The sequence below is a fragment of the Saccopteryx bilineata genome, chromosome 5, assembly GCF_036850765.1.
Source record: "Saccopteryx bilineata isolate mSacBil1 chromosome 5, mSacBil1_pri_phased_curated, whole genome shotgun sequence".
NCBI classification, from domain to species: domain Eukaryota; kingdom Metazoa; phylum Chordata; class Mammalia; order Chiroptera; family Emballonuridae; genus Saccopteryx; species Saccopteryx bilineata.
The window spans coordinates 189,356,241-189,376,078 of NC_089494.1; the positions used below are offsets into that span (position 1 = coordinate 189,356,241).

The window sequence follows — 19,838 nt, forward strand, 5'->3', positions numbered from 1 at the left end:
ATTTCCCGTACATGCCCTGCCCTTAATGTATAGCTTCCCCGATTATGAACATCTCAGACTAAAGTGAAACATTTATTACACCTGGTGAACCTATACTGACATGTCATAATCACGCAAAGTGCATAGTTTATATTACAGTTACTCCTGGTTAGATGAGTACACCACTAACAGTATCATACAGAGTACTCCAGTGTCCTAAAAATCCTCTGCACTCTGCCTATTCTGCCCCCACCACCTATGGCAACCACTGATCTTTTTACTGTCTCCCTCCTTCTGCCTTTTCCAGAATGTCATATTTAGTTGGATTTATATGGTGTGTAGGTTTTTCATATTAGCTTCTTTCATTTAGTAATATACAATTAAGGTTCCTCCATGTCTTTTCATGACTTAATAACTCTCTTTCGTGGTGAAAAATATTTCATTGTTTGCCCACAGTTTATTTGTCCATTCACCTCCTGAGAGACATCATGGTTGCCTTCAGGTTTTGGTAATTATAAGCTTCAGTGTTCAGTATTTTTTGTATGTACACATAAGTTTTCAACCCCTTTGGGTAAATATCTAGGAGCCCAATTAGTGAAGTATATGGCAAGATGTGTTTAGTTTTGTAAGAAACTGCCAGACTATCTTCCTGTACCAGTGCGAGTAAAGTGCTTCTACCATTTTGCTTGCATCAGCAATGATTAATAATTCACATTGCTCCACATTTTGGCCGACATTTGGTGGTGTTAATGCTCTGAATTTTGGCCATTCTAATAGATGTATAGTGAAATGCATTCTTTAAAAAAATGGTGGTTAAATAAGGTTGTGAAAACTACTTTAAAGAAAAAAAAATAATTTTGCTACAGAAATTTTCAGGTACAATACTAATATGCACAAAAAATCTCCAAGAAAAGTTGGTTATATTTTCCAGATATATTTGAAAACAGTTCAATTTTTTCCCTAGGTTTCTTATTTTTTTATTTTTTTTATAAATAAAGCTGCTACAAACATCCATGGGCAGGTTTTTGTTAACATAAGTTTTCAAATAGTTGTATAAATTCCAAGGAGCATGACTGCGTAAGACTACATTTATCTTTGCAAGAAGTTGCCAAAGTGTCTTTCACAGTGTATATACTATTTTTCATTTTTACCAGCAATGAATGAGAATTCTTGTTGCTCTGAGTCCTTACCAGCAAGTGGTATTGTCCTTATTTTTGTATTTTAACTGTTTAAAAAGGGGTAGAGTGGTATCTTATTATTTTAATTTAAATTTCCCCAATGACAGATGATGTTGATCATCTTTTTATATACATATTTGTTATCTTTTCTTTAGTGAGTTTTTGGTTCAGATTGTTTGCCCATATTTTAATTGGGTTATTTTCTTACTCTAGAGTTTAAGAGTTCTTTGTATATTCTTAGTACAAGTACTTGATCAGATATGTGTTTTACAAATATTTTCCCCCTATTTATGGCTTGTCTTTTTTCTTAGCAGTGTTCTTTGCAAAACAGAAGTTATTCATTTTATTTATTTATTTATTTATTTTTGTATTTTTAAAATTAATTTTAATGGGGTGACATTGATAAATCAGGGTACATATGTTCAGAGAAAACATTTCCGGATTATTTTGTCATTTAATTATGTTGTATACCCTTCACCCAAAGTCAAATTGTCTTCCGTCACCTTCTTTCTAAAAGAGAAGTTTTGGTCTCAGAAAAAATAATAAATGACAATTTAATCTATTCCTTTAATTTAATTTTTTTTAAACGAATACATTTTATTTTTTTAATTTTTATTTATTCATTTTAGAGAGGAGAGAGAGAGAGAGGAGAGAGAGACAGGGAGAGAAGGTGGGGAGGAGCTGGAAGCATCAACTCCCATATGTGCCCTGACCAGGCAAGCCCAGGGTTTCGAACCGGCGACCTCAGCATTTCCAGGTCGACACTTTATCCACTGCGCCACCACAGGTCAGGCTAATTTAATTTTTTAATAAATGAATTTGGTAAGACCAATGTGATAAAAAGACTTCCTAAAAATCACACAGTAATCTGGCAATAGAAGTAGGTTGATGTTCTTTAAAAACACTGTACTCCAGTATTTATTAGCTGTGTAATTGTAAACAAATTTATTAGTATTTGTTTTTCAGTTTCATCACGTGTAAAATTTTAAAACTAGTAATATTAACATAACAAGGGAAGATAATAATAGCACACACCTCCTAGACTACTTTTGAGAGCAAATGGGTTAATATATGTAAAGCTTACAATAGCTTTGAAACATAATCAAATCAGAAAAAATAATTAGCTGGTATTAGTATTAGTAATAAATTTAAGCAAGAATAAATAACCTAATTAAGTTGAGCAATGCAAATCATTTTCATCAGTCTTTTCGTCTTAAATGCTAACTGTTGCCCTAGTAACAATAGGTTAGAATTGTTATTAAATTAAGTTATTAAATTTAGGCTTTACCCCATTTACAAAGCAGACTTCAACTAGAACACTTATGAATAAACTATAAGGACTTTACTTTCTCTACTGCAATCCTGAAGTATCAATTAGTTACACAACACTTGGACCTTGTGAGTTCTCAGTTTCCCAGTTCTCATTTAGTTATAACTAGCAAACACAAAATTAAAGTGTTACAAAAGAATTACCAAGTGTTACCAAGAAAATGTTACAATAAAGTGTTACCAAGAAAAAATTTCTTACACTAAAAGAGAATGCCTTACTAAATTTCATATCTTAGTTTGTTATTATTGATTAACTGTGTACCCATATACAAAATCATCTGTTAATTTCACTTTTATTTTATAATCAAAGTAGACCACAGTATGTTCTGCAGCTTTTTTTTATTTTTATTTTTTTTTAATTTTTTATTTTATTTATTCATTTTAGAGAGGAGAGAGAGAGAGAGAGAGAGAGAGAGAGAGAGAGAGAAGAGAGAGACAGGGGGGAGGAGCTGGAAGCATCAACTCCCATATGTGCCTTGACCAGGCAAGCCCAGGGTTTCAAACCGGCAACCTCAGCATTTCCAGGTCGATGCTTTATCCACTGTGCTACCACAGGTCAGGCCAGCTTTTTTATTCTTAAGTAAGATATAAATTATGTGACAATCAGCTCATATATTGCCAGTATTAGCATAATTTTTATCCTTAATATAATAACTATATTGTGCTTATGCAAAAATATTAATGTTTATCTCTAAACTAAAACCATTGTGAAAAAATATATGCTATATAAAATAAAGCAATGAGAATATTTTGTCATATGATTTAATAGCATAATGAAGTTATATGTCTAAAACAATTGAAATAAGCCATGTTATAAGTTGAATTATATCTGCCAAAGATATATGTGAATGATCTAACTTCTCATAACTATAAATGTGACTTTATTTTGTTAACAAATTTTTTGCTGATGTTATCAAGTTAAGATGTGGTCACTTGTATGGGACTGAATCAAATATGACTGAGGTCCTTATAAGAAAGAAACTAGGACAAAAACATATATAGCATGAACACCTTGTGAAGACATGGACACAGAAGGAGGTCAGCCATGTAAAAACAGAGCAAAGATTGGAGTGATGCTGCCACAAGCCAAGGAGTGCTTGGGGCTACTAGAAGCTGGAAAAAGAAAACATGAACCAGACCTACAGGCTTTGAAAGAAGTGTGGCCTTGCAGACACCTTATTTCATACCGCTTGCCTCCAGAACTGTGAGGGAATAAATTTCTGTTGTTTTAAGCCACCATTAAAAAAAAATTATTGTATTGATTTTAGAGAGAGTGGGAGTAAGGGAGAGAGGGAGAGAGAGACAGCAACATCAATATGCTCTTTTATATGCCTTGACCAGGTATCGAACTGGCAAGCTCTGTGTTTCAGGATGATGCTTTGATCAACCGAGCTAACTGGCCAGGGCTAAGCCACCATTTTTTGGTACTTTATTACAACAGTTCTAAGAAACTAACATACCAAGTTTGCACTGTTGTATATTAGTTTGAATTAGATATAATAAAAAGTAATTATTTTCATACAAGCAGAACCCCTTAAAAACAAGACAAACATAAGTGAATGAGTTCCAGATGGAAGTAAAAAAATGTTCCGAAAATACTTTCACTGAGTTTATCATGGCATAGATACAGAGGAAAGGCCATTATGACAGAAAGTGCAAAGGCTAGTGGGAGAGGTATCAGACTACTGAAGTTACAACTTTTCAGATAACATATGGGTTACTTACTGATAGGAAGAGAATTCACTGTTAACAAAAAACACAAAACAAAAATGACATAAAAATATGCATTTTCTTCCCACCTTTGCTATATTTACAACTGTATCTATATTTATTAGGAGGGCTTTATACATGTGTTAAAACTCCATGGTGTCGCCTGACCAGGTGGTGGCGCAGTGGATAGAGCGTTGGACTGGGATGCAGAGGACCCAGGTTCGAGATTCCGAGATTGCCAGCTTGAGTGCGGACTCATCTGGTTTGAGCAGAGTTCACCAGCTTGGACCCAAAGTCGCTGGCTTAAGCAAGGGGTTACTTGGTCTGCTGAAGGCCCGCGGTCAAAGCACATATGAGAAAGCAATCAATAAACAACTAAGGTGTCGCAACAAAAAATTAATAATTGATGCTTCTCATCTTTCTGCATTCCTGTCTGTCTGTCCCCATCTGTCCCTCTCTCTGGCTCTCTCTCTGTCTCTGTAAAAAACAAACAAAAAAACTCCGTGGTGTTATTATGACAACATATCTGTGGTATCTGACAAGGACTCCAGAGAACTCTTGAGTTACACATCCTCACAAAGCGATATTAAGTTCCCCAAAACTGTTATTCTCAAGGTACAATTTCAACTTTAGTTGACAGTTACCACTGCTTCATTTTGTTTTATTTACCTTAAATTTTGTTGAGCAAATGCTATTAAATTAAAAGTAACTCAACACTAAAAAGCATCTCTCAGGGCAAAAAAGAAAATATAAAGAAAAAACACTGACATTATTTTTACAAGCAATCTTGTTGTTCTTACCTGAGCTATTCTTTCTACTTTCTCTTTTGGATTCACTAAAGCTTTTGCATATTAATGAAATAAAAATATGCAACAATAATACTATTCCTACTGACTAAGACCTCTCCTGAGATTCTAACCTGCTCCCACTGGAAAGAAGGGGCCTGGTAACAGAAAGACCAGGCCTCACACCCACAAGCAGCTAATGAATAGAAGAAGACACCTATTCTATGTATAAGTCCATACACATCACATCTTATGATCTCTGCATGCCCTATTTGAAAATAAAATAAAATAAAATAAACCAGAACAAAACACTAAAACTTGTTCTCTGTCAACAAATATGCATATTTGTTGAAATTTTTCACTGTGATTTATATAGCCACATTCTGACCCTGTGTCTCTGCTAACAGTGTACTACTGTTGGGACCTGAGAAGACATTGAATACAACTGAGACTTAAAGGTTTCAGAAAATAAGTGTACGAACAGGCACAATGGGGAAAGCTAGAGGGGGTTGTGACACCAGCAGAGCTCAAGGTGAAGACCTTCAGTTTCATGGCTGTTAAGTATAGGGGCCAGCAACTAGACAGACAACTTGGATAAATGCCCTCAGCAGATGTGTGATTGGTGCCCTACTTTGCTTTTGCAATAGCAGACAGGAACTAGGTGCCAGGCTGAAGCTGCCCCTCCATATCTTTACCTGCAGAAACCAGAACACTACTTGTATTTCTCCTCCTCCATAGTTCTTTATAGGGGTTCCTGACAGCCTGGGAGTCTATTCTCTATGTGCACTGCAACTCTATTTTCTTTTGCCTGATTATCCATCAGTGACTCTCATAGCCAGGTCTACAACAAGAATCCTATACACAGCCTTATCAGTCAAGGCATAAGCAGGAATCAAATGGTATACTCAAATGGTAGAGGTTTTAAAAGTGTGGACTGAATGTAGCAAAAACCCACAAAGCATAGTTCAGTACCACAGGGCATGGTTAACTTTTAGGTCTCAAAGACTGATGAGAAAGAGTAGCTCCAGAACCCAGAAAGAGAGAACTGTGTGGGAGGGCCTCATTATAGATACCATAATCTTCAGGAAAAAGATTTAGCCAGGACAGAGTAGCACACAGGGACAGAGCTCAGAGAAGAAATGTCCTGATTTCACTCTCCTTGCCTGGCATAACCCTTCAGGAAGCAAAATCCCATCTATTTCGTCCATATAGCACAGCTTCCCACAACACAGAACAGGAAGAGAAGGGTTTCCATCAGTAAAAAGGAAACGTTCACCAGTAGCCTAGATACCAGTTTTATGGAAAGATAGATGTTGTTTTACATGCAATGAATACATAAAATATGCCATCCTTATATTGTAATGCATACCATATTATTTCGACCACCTAAAATTAGATTAAGATAAAGAAAAATGATGAACGTACTTCCTGCTCCAGAACTATACACAAAACTAAAATAATCAAGCCAGAAGAGTACTGTCAGAAAAACAGACACACACAATAATGCAACAGAATTGGGAATCCAGTAGTAAACTCACATATAATAGGCAACATGTTTTCAACAAAGGAGTCAAAATACATAGTGAAGAAAGGAAAACCTCTTCAATAAATGATACTGGATAAACTGGAGAGATTCATGCAAAAAATAAATAAATAAACTAGGCTATTATCTGACACAATTCACAAAAATTAGCTCTTAATAGGTTACTGAATTGGAATAGAAGACTGAAAACAATAAAATAGATAGAAGAAAACATAGGCACTAAAATTATGAGGGTTGGTCTTGGAGCTTTTGTGAACCTCAGCTCTCAAAGGCAATGAAAAAAAAAGCAAAAAAAAAAAAAAGTATTGGATTACATCAAACTAAAAAGCCTCTGCACAGCAAAACAAGCCAATAACAAACCAAAAAGCTAACCAACAAAATAGAAGATATTTGCAAATAAGAAGCTAATATCCAAAATATATAAAGAATTTACACAATTCAAGAACAAAAAAACAAACCATCTAATTAAAAAGTGTGCAGAGAACCTGAATAAACACTTTTCTAAGAAAAACATACAGATACCAACATGATGATATCTGTATGAATATAGTGTACATGTGTGTATAAATCTATACATATAATATACATGTGTTTTATTATATATATGTATTAGCAATAAAAATAATAATTATATTTTTTAATTATGTTGGTGACAACTAAAATATCAGAGCAGGAAGATTTAACCTCCTAAAATGCCAATACTCCAAAATTGACTTTAATTTTAAATAAATTCCAAACAAAATATCAAAGATTTTGTATGTGTACATGTGTGTAACAGGATTAGAATATATTATTTTAAGTTCATTTGCTAATACAGATGAGAAAAATTGTGGAAGCTATGTTCTCAGTGGGAGAACACTATATAGACATGTGGAAAAACATTATAGCCTTGGCATGTACAAATGTTATCCTCCTTACAATTGCCTACCTAAAATTGTTATTTCTTGATTTGATAATTATTATGAAGCTACTATAACCAAAACAGTATACTACTTTTAGAAAAATAAATAAGTGTAGAAAAGATGGAGTTAAGATGTCCACAAATATATTCAAATACATTTTAAGAATTTATGTATAAAAATTGCAGCATTTCAATGAAATGGATATAGGATTAATTACATAATAAATGGTATTATTGCAAGGAACTAATCACTTAAAGGATTATCATTGGATTTTCTGGCAATGACCGTGATTATTATATATCTGAGATAGAGTAAAGATTTTAGCAGGAAAAAAAACAAAAAACAGTAGCCAGGGGTTAGGAGGGGAAAAAAGGATGAATACGCAGAATATAAAATGTTTTTAGGACACAAAATTATTCTGTGTGATACTATGATGATGGATAGATATCATTATAACTTTGTCAAAGCCATAGAATCTAGACCAAGACTAAACCCTTGTAAAATATGGACTTTGGATGATAATGATATGTCTATGTAGGTTCCTCAGTTATAACAATTGGACCACTCTGACATGGGATGTTGATAGTGGAGGAGAAGGTATAAACAATTCTCTGTACTTTCTCAGTTTTGCTGTGAACCAAGACTACTCTAAAATATACACTCAATTTTTTTCTTAAAAAAAGCACAACTGTAAAGTGATTAGCAAGAAAAAAATACTAGGAGAATTGTAACATCAAGAAAAGACAGTTAAAAAAGAAAGTATAATGAAAACAGGCACATTTGACAGTATGAAAAAGAAAAAAATTAAATACATATACATATATATACATATATATTCATATTATAGAGCATTATGCTTTATTAAAAGAGACGAGATGGTTTTCAGTGTATACCAGTCTGGCCATGGATAATGAAGACAGTGTTGCCCAGACTTAAATCTTGGCTGTATTCTTTAGTACTTGTGTGACTTAGAGGTTGTTATTCATGCCTTTGCCCTCAATTTCTTTCTTTCTTTTTTTTTTTTTTTGTGTGTGTGTTTTTCCAAAGTTGGAAACGGGGAGGCAGTCAGACAGACTCCCGCATGCGCCCGACCGGGATCCACCCGGCATGCCCATCAGGGGCTGATGCTCTGCCCATCTGGGGCGTCGCTCTGCTGCAACCAGAGCCATTCTAGCACCTGAGGCAGAGGCCACAGAGCCATCCTCAGCGCCCGGGCCAACTTTTCTCCAATGGAGCCTTGGCTGCGGGAGGGGAAGAGAGAGACAGAGAGGAAGGAGAGGGGGAGGGGTGGAGAAGCAGATGGGCGCTTCTCCTGTGTGCCCTGGCTGGGAATTGAACCCGGGACTCCTACACGCCAGGCTGACATTCTACCACTGAACTAACCGGCCAGGGCCTGCCCTCAGTTTCTTGATCAATAAAATGAGGTTAACTTTTTTTTTCAATCTTATGATTATTATGAAGACTAGAGGAGTTAATATATGTAAGACGCCAAAAGGTGCTTTGTATCTATTTAAGTACTATATTATGTTAGCCTATAGTATTAATATACTAAAGTTGCCATATACCTATAATACATTTTTCCAATAAAATTATTGTATAATAAATATTAACATGTAAATATGGTCAAGGTATATATCTTAAGTAAACAAATTAATTTGAAAACAGAATAATACATGTCATAAAAAGAAAACCTATATGCTAAAATATAAGTTCTAAATATTTATATATTTAAATATGCAATTTTTAAATAACAAAAAACCATATGCTCCAAACTAATGATAATTATATCAGGGAAGTAAATTTCAAAAAATTGGAGAGAGAAATAAATAGTATATATGTATATAAATATTTTTTGTTTTGCTTAGTTATTGTACAAATCAATAACTTGCATAAGGAAGTAACAAAAAATTGCATCCATATGTTTAATATGTAAAAAGTTATAAATATTTATATATGTTAAACTTTGGAATAAAAAGGGGATGACAAAACCAGAAGTTATACACAGGATAAATGAATGACAAATATAATTTGTTGGGAATACTTCCAGTACTTCAATGAGACTGTATGTGTCATATGCATTTCTCAGTGGCTTCTCTTATGTGACCGGCATGACACAGCAATTTTTTTTAAGTGAGAGGAGGGGAGATAGAAAGACAGACTCTCACATGTGCTCTGACCAGTATCCACCTGGCAACCTCTTTCTGGGGCTGAAACTCAGACCAATCGAGCTATCTTCAGTACCTGAGCCTGCCTCTCAAACGAATCAAGCCATTGGCTGCCAAGAGTGGAAGAGGGAGAGAAGACAGAGAAGAGAAGCAGATGGGTGCTTCCCCTTGTGCCCTGAGCAGCGATTGAATCCTGGAAGTCCATATGCTGGGCCAACACTCTATCCACTGCATAAAATAAGAACAACTTTATGTTTCTGTAAGTAGTGTGTGTATGTGTGTGTGTGTGTATTTTTTTTAAGAGAGGGAGAGAACAGGGACAGACACACAGAAAGGGAAAGAGGTGAGAAGCATCAATTCTTTATTGTGGCACCTTAGTTGTTCAATGATTGCTTTCTCATAAGTGCCTTGACCAGGAGGCTCCAGATGAGCCAGCGACCATGGGGTCCTGTCTATGATCTCAAGCTCAAACCAGCAACCCTGTACTCAAGCTGGTGAGCTCACACTTAAGCTGATGACCTCGTGGTTTTGAACCTGGGTTCTCAGTGTCCCAGGCCTACATTCTATCCACTATGCCACCATGTGTAAGTAGTGTATTAAAAGAAAAATGCTTAGTGTTTTTTTTCTCTTTATGTAATAATAATTAATTAGCCAGATGATAGCTCAAAATTTTATACGCAGTATATATTTTAACCAATACAACAACCATTTGAGGTAGGCACTGTTGTTATCAGGTTCATTATTCCCATATGAGGAAATAGAAGCTAAGAGTACTTAAATAATTACTAAAGGTTGTAGTTATGAATAGTGAGCCCAATATTCAGATCTAAATAATTTTTCTATTTTTAATAATTTATCTTAGGACTTTAACCATACATGGAGAATATCTGAGAAACAATTTGTGTCTAAAACTCTGAAAGAGTGATCTAAGCATCGTGTCCAAGCCCTGAACCAGCTGATCTAGCTTCATGCCTCTCTAGATATTTTTTCTCCCCTGTTAAACAGTAAAGGTGACATTTTTCCAATTATAGCTTATGCTTTGTTTCTGGAAGAGTGCAAGTGTCAAGTGATTATGATGTTAATTCTAACTGGCTGTAAACAAGAGGAATTTAAGAAATCATTGTTATTCTAAAACATATGTATGCAACTTAGATGAAGCTCTTCCTCAACTGATATGCACTCCACATTAATACATGTGTTATTGAATTTCTCGTTTGTATGCACTATTATTTAGCACAGCAGTTCTCAACCTGTGGGTTGCGACCCCGGCGGGGGTCAAACATATTTATTATTTTCCGATGGCTTTAGGCGACCCCGATGGCTTTAGGCGACCCCTGTGTTTCGGTCATTCAACCCCCGCCGGGGTCGCGACCCACAGGTTGAGAACCGCTTATTTAGCAAGTTGTTTAAATCTACAACATGATTATTTTATAACTCTAACTCCTTGCTCCAATATTTTTATTTCTTATTCTACAAGTACAACTTTAGCTTGCTTCACTTTGATATCTGGGTTTCTTACTTTTGCTGCATTTTTTGTTCATTTGTTATTTTTGTTGTCTTTGATACCGCCATTTCCTTTTCTATATCATCGCCCTAGTAATTGCAACTTTAGAATTTTTAAATCCTACTTTAGAAAAAATATGGTATTTGGAGGTTAGAGATTCAGGTTCAAATATCTAATTGACAGATATTCTTAACTGACTTATTTTAGTTATGTTACTAAATATTATTTTTTGCTTTATACATAAAATGTGGCAATAGTATTTCCTAATTAGTCTTATTTGAAGATCCAACAGCACAGTATATGAAAAAAATTGTTAAAATGCTATGCAAATGAAGACTATATTAATTATAATAAGTCTTATTTGTTCACCCAACTAATATTTACTAAACTCTGACTATGTGCAAGGTATATATGAGGAACCAGGCATAGAGTAAACATATAGTTGTATAAGCCTAACAGGCCTTAAAAAGATAAATATATGATTGTTTAAAAACAACTGTGCTGCCTAACAAGGTGGTGGTACAGTGGATAGAGTGTTGGCCTGGGTCACAGAGGACCCAGGTTAGAAACCCTGAGGTCACCGACTTGAGAACTGGCTCACCAGTTTGAGCACGGGTTCACTGGTTTGACTGTGAGATTATAGATATGACCCCATGGTCTCTGTCATGAGCAAGGGGCCACTGACTAGAGCTCCCCCAGTCAAAGCACGTATGAGAAAGCAATTAATGAACAACGAAAGTTCTGCAACTATGAGTTAATGCTTCTCATCTCTCTCCCTTCCTGTCCATCTGTCCTTGTCTGTACCAAACTCAAAAAAAAACTAAAACAAAAAGAAACAAAATACAATTATGCCAAATGATACAGAGAATTAGAGGTTATGTAAGCACATATAAAAGAAGAACTTGACCTAATCTGTTGGGAAACATTTTCCTTGAGAAAGTGATACTTATTGTGTCCCCCTAAAATTCACATCCTGAAGCTTGAACTTGCATTACCTCAGAAAGTAATTATATTTGTAAATAAGGGCTTAAAGAGGTGATTAAGTTAAAATGACCGATAAGGTTGTATGCAAATTCCATCTAACTGGTATCTTTATAAGAAGAGAAAATTGGACATTTGGAGAGACATCATAGGTACACATTCATAGAGGAATAAACGATGTGAAGCCACAGCAAGTAGGTAGCCACCTGCCAGTCAGACAAGTCTCATAAGACACCAGACTGGCTGACATTGATCTTGGACTTCTAACCTCTACACCAGGGGTTGGGAACATTTTTGGCTGTGAGAGCCCTGAATGCTACATATTTTAAAATGTAATTCCATGAGAGCCATACAATATGTTTAACAATAAATACAAGTAAATGTGTGCATTTTGTGTAAGACCAACACTTTTAAAGTACAATAAGTCTCTGAATTCTTTTTAATAACGTTGTTATGCTGTTGCTAACCAATGATGAATACAGTACTTCTTACCATTAATGCAACTTCTGGTGCTGCATGGTTTTGCTGATGGCTTTGTAGACTGGTTGATAACGTGGTAAGGTTAAGCTTCATGCAGGCATTGAGACTTCCATCCGTTAAATGTGATCGTAGGTTGGTCTTAACATTCTTTAGATGTGATAAAGGCTGCTCACATGAATATGTAGAGCCAAACATTGTCAGTACAGCAATACTCACATGCTGCAGTGTGTAGTATGTGATGGGAAGTGCGTTCCAAGTTTTGAGAATCAGCTGGTCTGCGGGTTGAAGTTTTTTCATTTCTCCCCACTTGTGTTTGCTCGCCAACTCTGCTTGCTATTGTGCAAGTCTTTCCAAATCTTCATTCAGTGACTTAAACTTATTCGCCCACATATCTGAGGCCTTCAGGTCAGCAGCTTGTAGCTCAAAATCTCTGATGGAGACACCGGGGATGTAACTCAGTTTGGCACTGTCCACTGCATACTTGTGTGGATGGGTGATGACCTAAAAAAGACGAGTGTGCTCATGAAATTCTCCAAAGTGCACTTTGAATGACTGAAAGAGATTAGATGTGAAGCCCGCTAGCTGCTAGAGATCAAGATGTTGAGCAGGGTCACTTGCTGTGCATGCATCTTTAAATTCTCCTAGTTTTTCAAAGTGTAGCAAACGACCTGTTTCAATGTCTGTGGTGAAGAATTCCAGCTTGTTTTCAAATGCAAACACTGCTTGTTGAAGGAATAAGACTGTATTTCCAATGCCTTGCATTTTCACATTGAGCTGTTTCAGATATTCAGTCATGTCCATGAGATAGTAGAATTTAATGAGCCACTCAGTGTTATTTAACTCAGGATGCTCGACATTTTTCATTTCAAGAAAAGTCCAAATTTTGCTCAGACAAGCTGCGAAACGGCTGAGCACCTTCCCTCTTGACAACCAATGCACATTGCTGAGCAGAAGCATACCGGGACAATTATTCCCAACTTCATCCAGCAGTGCTTTAAACTGGCGATCATTTAAAACTTGGGCAACAATAAAGTTGACCACCCAAATGACCAGCAACATCACCTCACCAAGCTGCTCACCACACATCTGAGCACAAAGCGCCTCCTGATGTAGGATGCAGTGAAAACTTAGGATGAGTCTCTTTTCATGTTCATGAAGAAGTGCTACAAATCCTCTGTTTTTCCCTACCATGCACAGAGCACCATCAGTACACACTGAAATAAGTTTATCCATGAGTAGATTTTTTTCTTTAGTCAGTGAAAGACTTGAATAAATCCTCCCCTCATATTGTCTCTTTCATAGGCAAAACAGCAAGACTTTCCTCACGTAGTGTATGTCAGCGACAGCACACCTTGCAATCATGCTGGACTGGGATAAATGGCTTACTTCTGTTGACTCATCCAAAGTGAGAGAAAAGAATGGTGCTGCATTTATGTCTTTCACTTGTGTTGCCTCTATTTGATTTGCCATCATGATAGTACGATCGTGAACACTTCTTGCCGACAGAGGCATGTCTTTTATTCGTTTGATTATCTTGTCTTTAGCTGAAAAGTCATCAAAAAGTTCATTGGCAACATCAAGTATGAATGTTTTGGCATACTCTCCATCTGTGAATTGCTTTCCGTTTCTCACAATTGCTAAAGCACCAGCAAAGCTAGCCAAATTCCAGTCACCTTGTTGGGTCCAAACATGGAGTTGCTGCTGACTAGCTTGCACCCTGCACAGTAGCTCTTGACATGCTTTCTTCCTGCTGTCCCCACTGGATATTTGGATGCAAATGTAGTATGGCATGTGTCGAAGTGCTGCTTTATATTTGACCGTTCCATTGATGCAATTTTATCATTGCATATTAGACAGACTGCAGAACCTGCTTTCTCCACAAAGGTGAATTCCTCTGTCCATTCCTGCTGAAAAGTACAATACTCCTCATCTTTTTTTTTTGTTTAGCCATCTTCTTCGTCAAAATGGTTTCTGCAATTAGCTAGCTGACTACTTGATTAAAAAGAGGGAAGTTTACTTCCTGACCTCACAATGACTTGTGTACATTATGCATTATCCAATAAAAATTTGGTGTCCCAGAGGACAGCTGTGATTGGCTCCAGCCACCCGCAACCATGAACATGAGCAGTAGGAAATGAATTGATTGTAATACATAAGAATGTTTTATATTTTTAATGTTATTATTATTTTTTTTATTAAAGGTTTGCCTGTGAGCCAGATGCAGCCATCAAAAGAGCCACACCTGGCTCGTGGGCCATAGGTTCCGGACCCCTGCTCTACATACACTGTGAATAAATTAAATTTCTATTGTATAACTATTCAGTGTGGGCTATTTTATTAGACTAGTAATAGCCAGTGGTCGGATTCAGCCAATTCACATCAGTTTGTTAGAACTGATACCTAATTGTTTTTTTGAATTTGGTAAACTGGTTGTTAAAATGGCACTTTAAATCAGGGTTCTCTCCACGATGGGCTACTGGGCAGCTGCTCAATGTGGAAATCCCAAATTTACATTTCTTACTCTTTTTTAACCTTCATCTGCATGACATCATATTCTAAGTACTCATAATAATGTTCATTCCATCCATAGGTGAAAAAATTGCAAGTGAGCATGCCATTCAAGAAGCAATATGGAAATACCTTAAATAACAGTTTTATTGTTTTCTGTCAGGTATTATTTAATATTTCTTCATTAATATTTTCAGAGTCCAGAGTGCTAACCATCTTCATTAATATTTTAAAACTCTTTCTTATACCATAATCTATTTTGTATACCTTTTATATTTTCTTATTTAAGTATTAAATACATGAAATAATAAACTATTTTTGGTATTTTTTATACTTAAAATGGTCATTAGGTCAGAGACCTGGTTTTTAAGTTATTTGAATCCCACCAATGGTCATAGCAAATTAATACACTTATTTATTATTTTAAAGATAGACATCATAACTTCTGTATCCGGTATTTGATGATCATGCAAGTTGCAAAGAGAGTGCATACTCTTTGTGCTCATTTTGGCAGCACATATACTGAAATTGGAACGATACATAGAAGATTAGCATGGCCCCTGTGCAAGGATGGCACACAAATTCATAAAGAAAGTGCATACTCTTAGTGGACTTTGTAACTCTATATCCTACTTATAGACTAAGGAAAAAAAAAGAATTCTTAGTTTGTAGTCCTATATCTATTGAGTGGAAATAGTAATTTGAGATATGTACTAACAAATCAACTGCATATTGCAATACTGTAGAAAGTTGTTGATGGATCTGGATTTATTAAGGAAGAGATTCCTCAATTTTCTCATGAAAAAGAAGGAAGGCTCTATGAAAACTTACACATCTTTCAAAGTTAGTCCATCATTCTAGAACACCATCTCTATTGGGGACACATATACACAACTCAATCCCATTCTCTTAGAAGTGGTCCTTAAATTCTTGCACATTTATAATAATACTGAGGAAATATCATAAGGAGAAATCCTGATTGACTTTAACACTAATATCTTTCAATCCTAGAGGCACAATTAGCAAGGTTGACATGTTTTCCCTGCCATTTTTCCAGTACTTCTTGATATAGCTTACTTGATTTACCCGTAATTAATAGCTCATCAGGCACAACTGTAAATGAATGCTGCACAAAATTAAAACACAGTATTTAGATATTAGGCAACAGCTTTAAAATATGACATATTGACATATATGTGATGATATGCTGAATGCAAAATATCTAGGGTGAAAATCAAAATTCAAGTTTGAAATTCTAAAATATAGAAAATGTTCTCTCCAGTAGTCCAGAAGAAAAATAATAAGTATATTTAAAAAAGCATTTTCGCCTGACCTGTGGTGGCGCAGTGGATTAAGCATTGACCTGGAACACTGAGATTGCCAGTTTGAAACCCTGGGCTTGCCTAGTCAAGGCACATGTGGGAGTTGATGCTTCCTGTTCCTCCCCCATTCTCTCTCTCTCTCTCTCTCTCTCTCTCTCTCTCTCTTTGACCCTGTCTCCCTCCACCTCCCTAAAATGAATAAATAAATAAATATTTAAAAGATTGTCATTGTAACACCTGATCTTTGATCCAGGACTCTGAAAAGGGTACGTTCAAGGAAACAGGCTGCCTTGTCCACCAAAACACCTGTCTGAAGAAGAAGGCAGAGGGAAATCTGTGGTGCTGCACATTTGACTTAAAGTTCTATATTAGATTCAATTGTTTCATATAAGTGCTTTGAAACTTAAAGGTAGGTGATTAGTATAGTTTCACATGTGGGAATATGGATATATCAGAACATCAGAATATAGAAGTCTATTACTCCCTTGTTCATTTCTTTTTTCATTTTCTTTCTTCCTTGTACTCACAGATTATTTCTGGGCAGCATCTATTTAACCTCAAGGCTATGTGGTTTTCTTTACTAATGTTTGCCACTTCTTTTTGGCATGTTAGGCTCACTATCAATGAAGATAAACACTTCAGTTTATTTAAAGGATTATAAGTGAGAAACCACTTCATTTATCTAAATCTACAGGCTATTCACTAAGAGATTCTTTTTTGTTGTTTTGCAAAATGGGCTGCATAGGTTTCACATCTGATAAAAGGTTTTCCACTCAGCTTCCTATTGTGCCTTCTTACCCCTCTTACTGAATCTCAATATTTTAAACCAGGGGTCTCCAAACTTTTTACACAGGGGGCCAGTTCACTGTCCCTCAGACCGTAGGAGGGCCGCCACATACAGTGCTCCTCTCACTGACTACCAATGAAAGAGGTGCCCCTTCCGGAAATGCAGCCCGTGGGCCGTAGTTTGGGGGCACCTGTCAAATTCCACTAAACTACTCCTTGGTCTTGCTGTCACTACATTCCAATTTATAACTGAAAAAGATAAGCCTCCCTGAACCTTCTGAAATTGAACAGTAACAAACAATTTCAATTTATATGCTCTATTTACCTTATAAAATCTTTAAATATCTTGCTTATTACAGAAAACTCATCTTAAAGCTGTCCTCCTTTTGAAATGTTTTAATCAACAGTTGAGCTCATGGCTTTGTTTGTTTCTTGTCCATGAAAGCTCAAAAGTGGCAAAGTGTAGTGGAAGTAGAAGAGAGATATCCCAGGTTGATCAAAAACTAACAGAAATCAAACTTCTAGCTCAAACATGTGTGTAACACACACCTTGCTAATAAAGAATTATCTTCATTCATAATTCTAATAAAATTAAAGTGTCACAAATTCAAGATACTTGGCTTTGAGTGTCCAAAAGTACTGACACCTCAACTGTAAATTATGTTAAAGAGTCAGAAAGACCCACTGGAATACATAAGTAAGGAAGACTTCAAATGGACAAAAAAGTGAGGCATAAAAATAAACATTCCAGCCTGACCAAGTGGTGGTGCAGTGGATAGAGCATCAGACTGGGATGCGGAGGACCCAGGTTCGAGATCCAAGGTTGCCAGCTTGAGCGTGGACTCATCTGGTTTGATCAAAGCTCACCAGCTTGCAGCCAAGGTCGCTGGCTTGAGCAAGGGGTTACTCGGTCTGCTGAAGGCCCACGGTCAAGGCACATATGAGAAAGCAATCAATGAACAACTAAGATGTCACAATGAAAAACTAGTGATTGATGCTTTTCATCTCTCTCTGTTCTTGTCTGTCTGTCCCTATCTATCCCTCTCTCTGACTCTCTCTCTGTCTCCGTATAAAAAAAAATAAAAAATAAACATTCCAGATAAAAAGAAAATAAGAGGTAACTGTAGAATGTTAAAGTGACAAGTAGTAGAGCACAGGGTAAAAAGGAGTGGTAGCATCCACATTTTGAAATGGAAAAGAAAACCATTAAAAAAAAAAAAAGCTATTGTGCTCAGCTCTGCCACTGAACAGGGAAGGGATACAAAACCGTTGCAAGAATGAGCATAAAAACAATTTTCTCTTTTATGAAATAAGGAAGCTATGTTATTCTAAATACACCAAGTATCATGACACTGGAATACTCAAAGGGAGTAGGGGGACAAAAACAGAGCAAAATAAAAAATACCAAGTTATTTATTTCCAAGGGTAAAAAAATTTCAAGTAAACTAACAATAAAAACAAATGTGAATTTCTAGTGGCTTGAATTAAAATTTTAAGAACACCTCTTGCCTTTATATACCACAGATTATTATCACATAGCTATACCCACATAGCTTAGTATTCCTACTCAAATCCAAATGTAAGAACCTCTTTTCTACCCATATTCTCCTCCATACTCCCCATTATGCAGGTACCTATTTCAGCTCAGACTCTAAGTAGAAATAGGCACTTGGTCACCAAATGTCTTAGATAGCCTCCATGTCACGATCACAGATTACAGAGGCCAAAACTAATGGTTATGTATATATCATATATAGACACACACACATACAATCTGCTATTGTAGAAGAAGAAATAGTAAATATGTAAATATGTTGTATTTTTCTATGCTCTGTGATTCTGTAATATCACAAACATGCACCAATGTTTCAAAGAATTACAGAAACAAAAACTTCTCTCCCCTTATCTTCCATGAGAATGTTATATTTCTTTTGGGGAGGGGGTAAGCACTTTTCCTTTCTCTTTTCTTAAAATAATATTCTTTCTTAGTTCTCAGGGATCAGAAAGTAAAGTAGCACTCTTTTTTTGTTGTTGTTTGTTTGTTTTTGTTGTTGTTGCATGCACAAAAGACAGGAAGTGAGAGAGATGAGAAGCATCAACTCTTAGTCGAGGCACCTTAGTTGTTCATTGATTGCTTTCTCATATGTGCATTTACTGGGGGCTCCAGCCATGACAGTGACCACTGCGCAAGCCAGAAACCTTGGGCTCAAGCCAGCAACACTGGGCTTGAAGGCAGCAGCCTTTGGGCTAAAACCAGTGAGTATGGGTTCATGTCTGTGATCTCACACTCAAGCCAGTGATTCTGCGCTCAAGCTGGTGAACCCATGCTCAAGCTGGATGAGCCCATGATCAAGGCAATGACCTTGAGGTTTGAACCTGGGTCTCAGTAACGCAGGCCGAGACTCTAGCCACCATGCCACCACCTGGTCAGGATGAAATAGCACTCTTACTGTCCAAAGACAATAGCACTTCACACAAAATATCAGAGTGGCAGTGAGGGGAGAAGGCAGGGCCAACTACAGCATCTTTTCCTAACAGCTCTGAAGTCCTCATAAGCTTAGGGGTGATTTTAATAGTATTCTTGAGTTCTCCTTGAGTTTTTATATAACCACTAGAATATGATATTGGAGAGTAAGTAATTAAACAATAATGTGTTCAGGGATGAG

The 19,838-nt window shown here is 36.3% G+C and overlaps 1 protein-coding gene and 1 non-coding gene across 3 annotated transcripts in view; one reads left to right on the plus strand and one right to left on the minus strand.

Moving 5' to 3' along the window:
• The window catches only part of GRID2 (glutamate ionotropic receptor delta type subunit 2), a 1,655,975-nt gene that overhangs the window by 1,115,938 nt on the left and 520,199 nt on the right, over positions 1-19,838 (minus strand). The window lies entirely within an intron of this gene.
• On the plus strand, positions 15,563-15,670 carry LOC136307095 (U6 spliceosomal RNA). Its single transcript, XR_010725787.1, has one exon. It is a non-coding gene; the product is annotated as a U6 spliceosomal RNA (small nuclear RNA).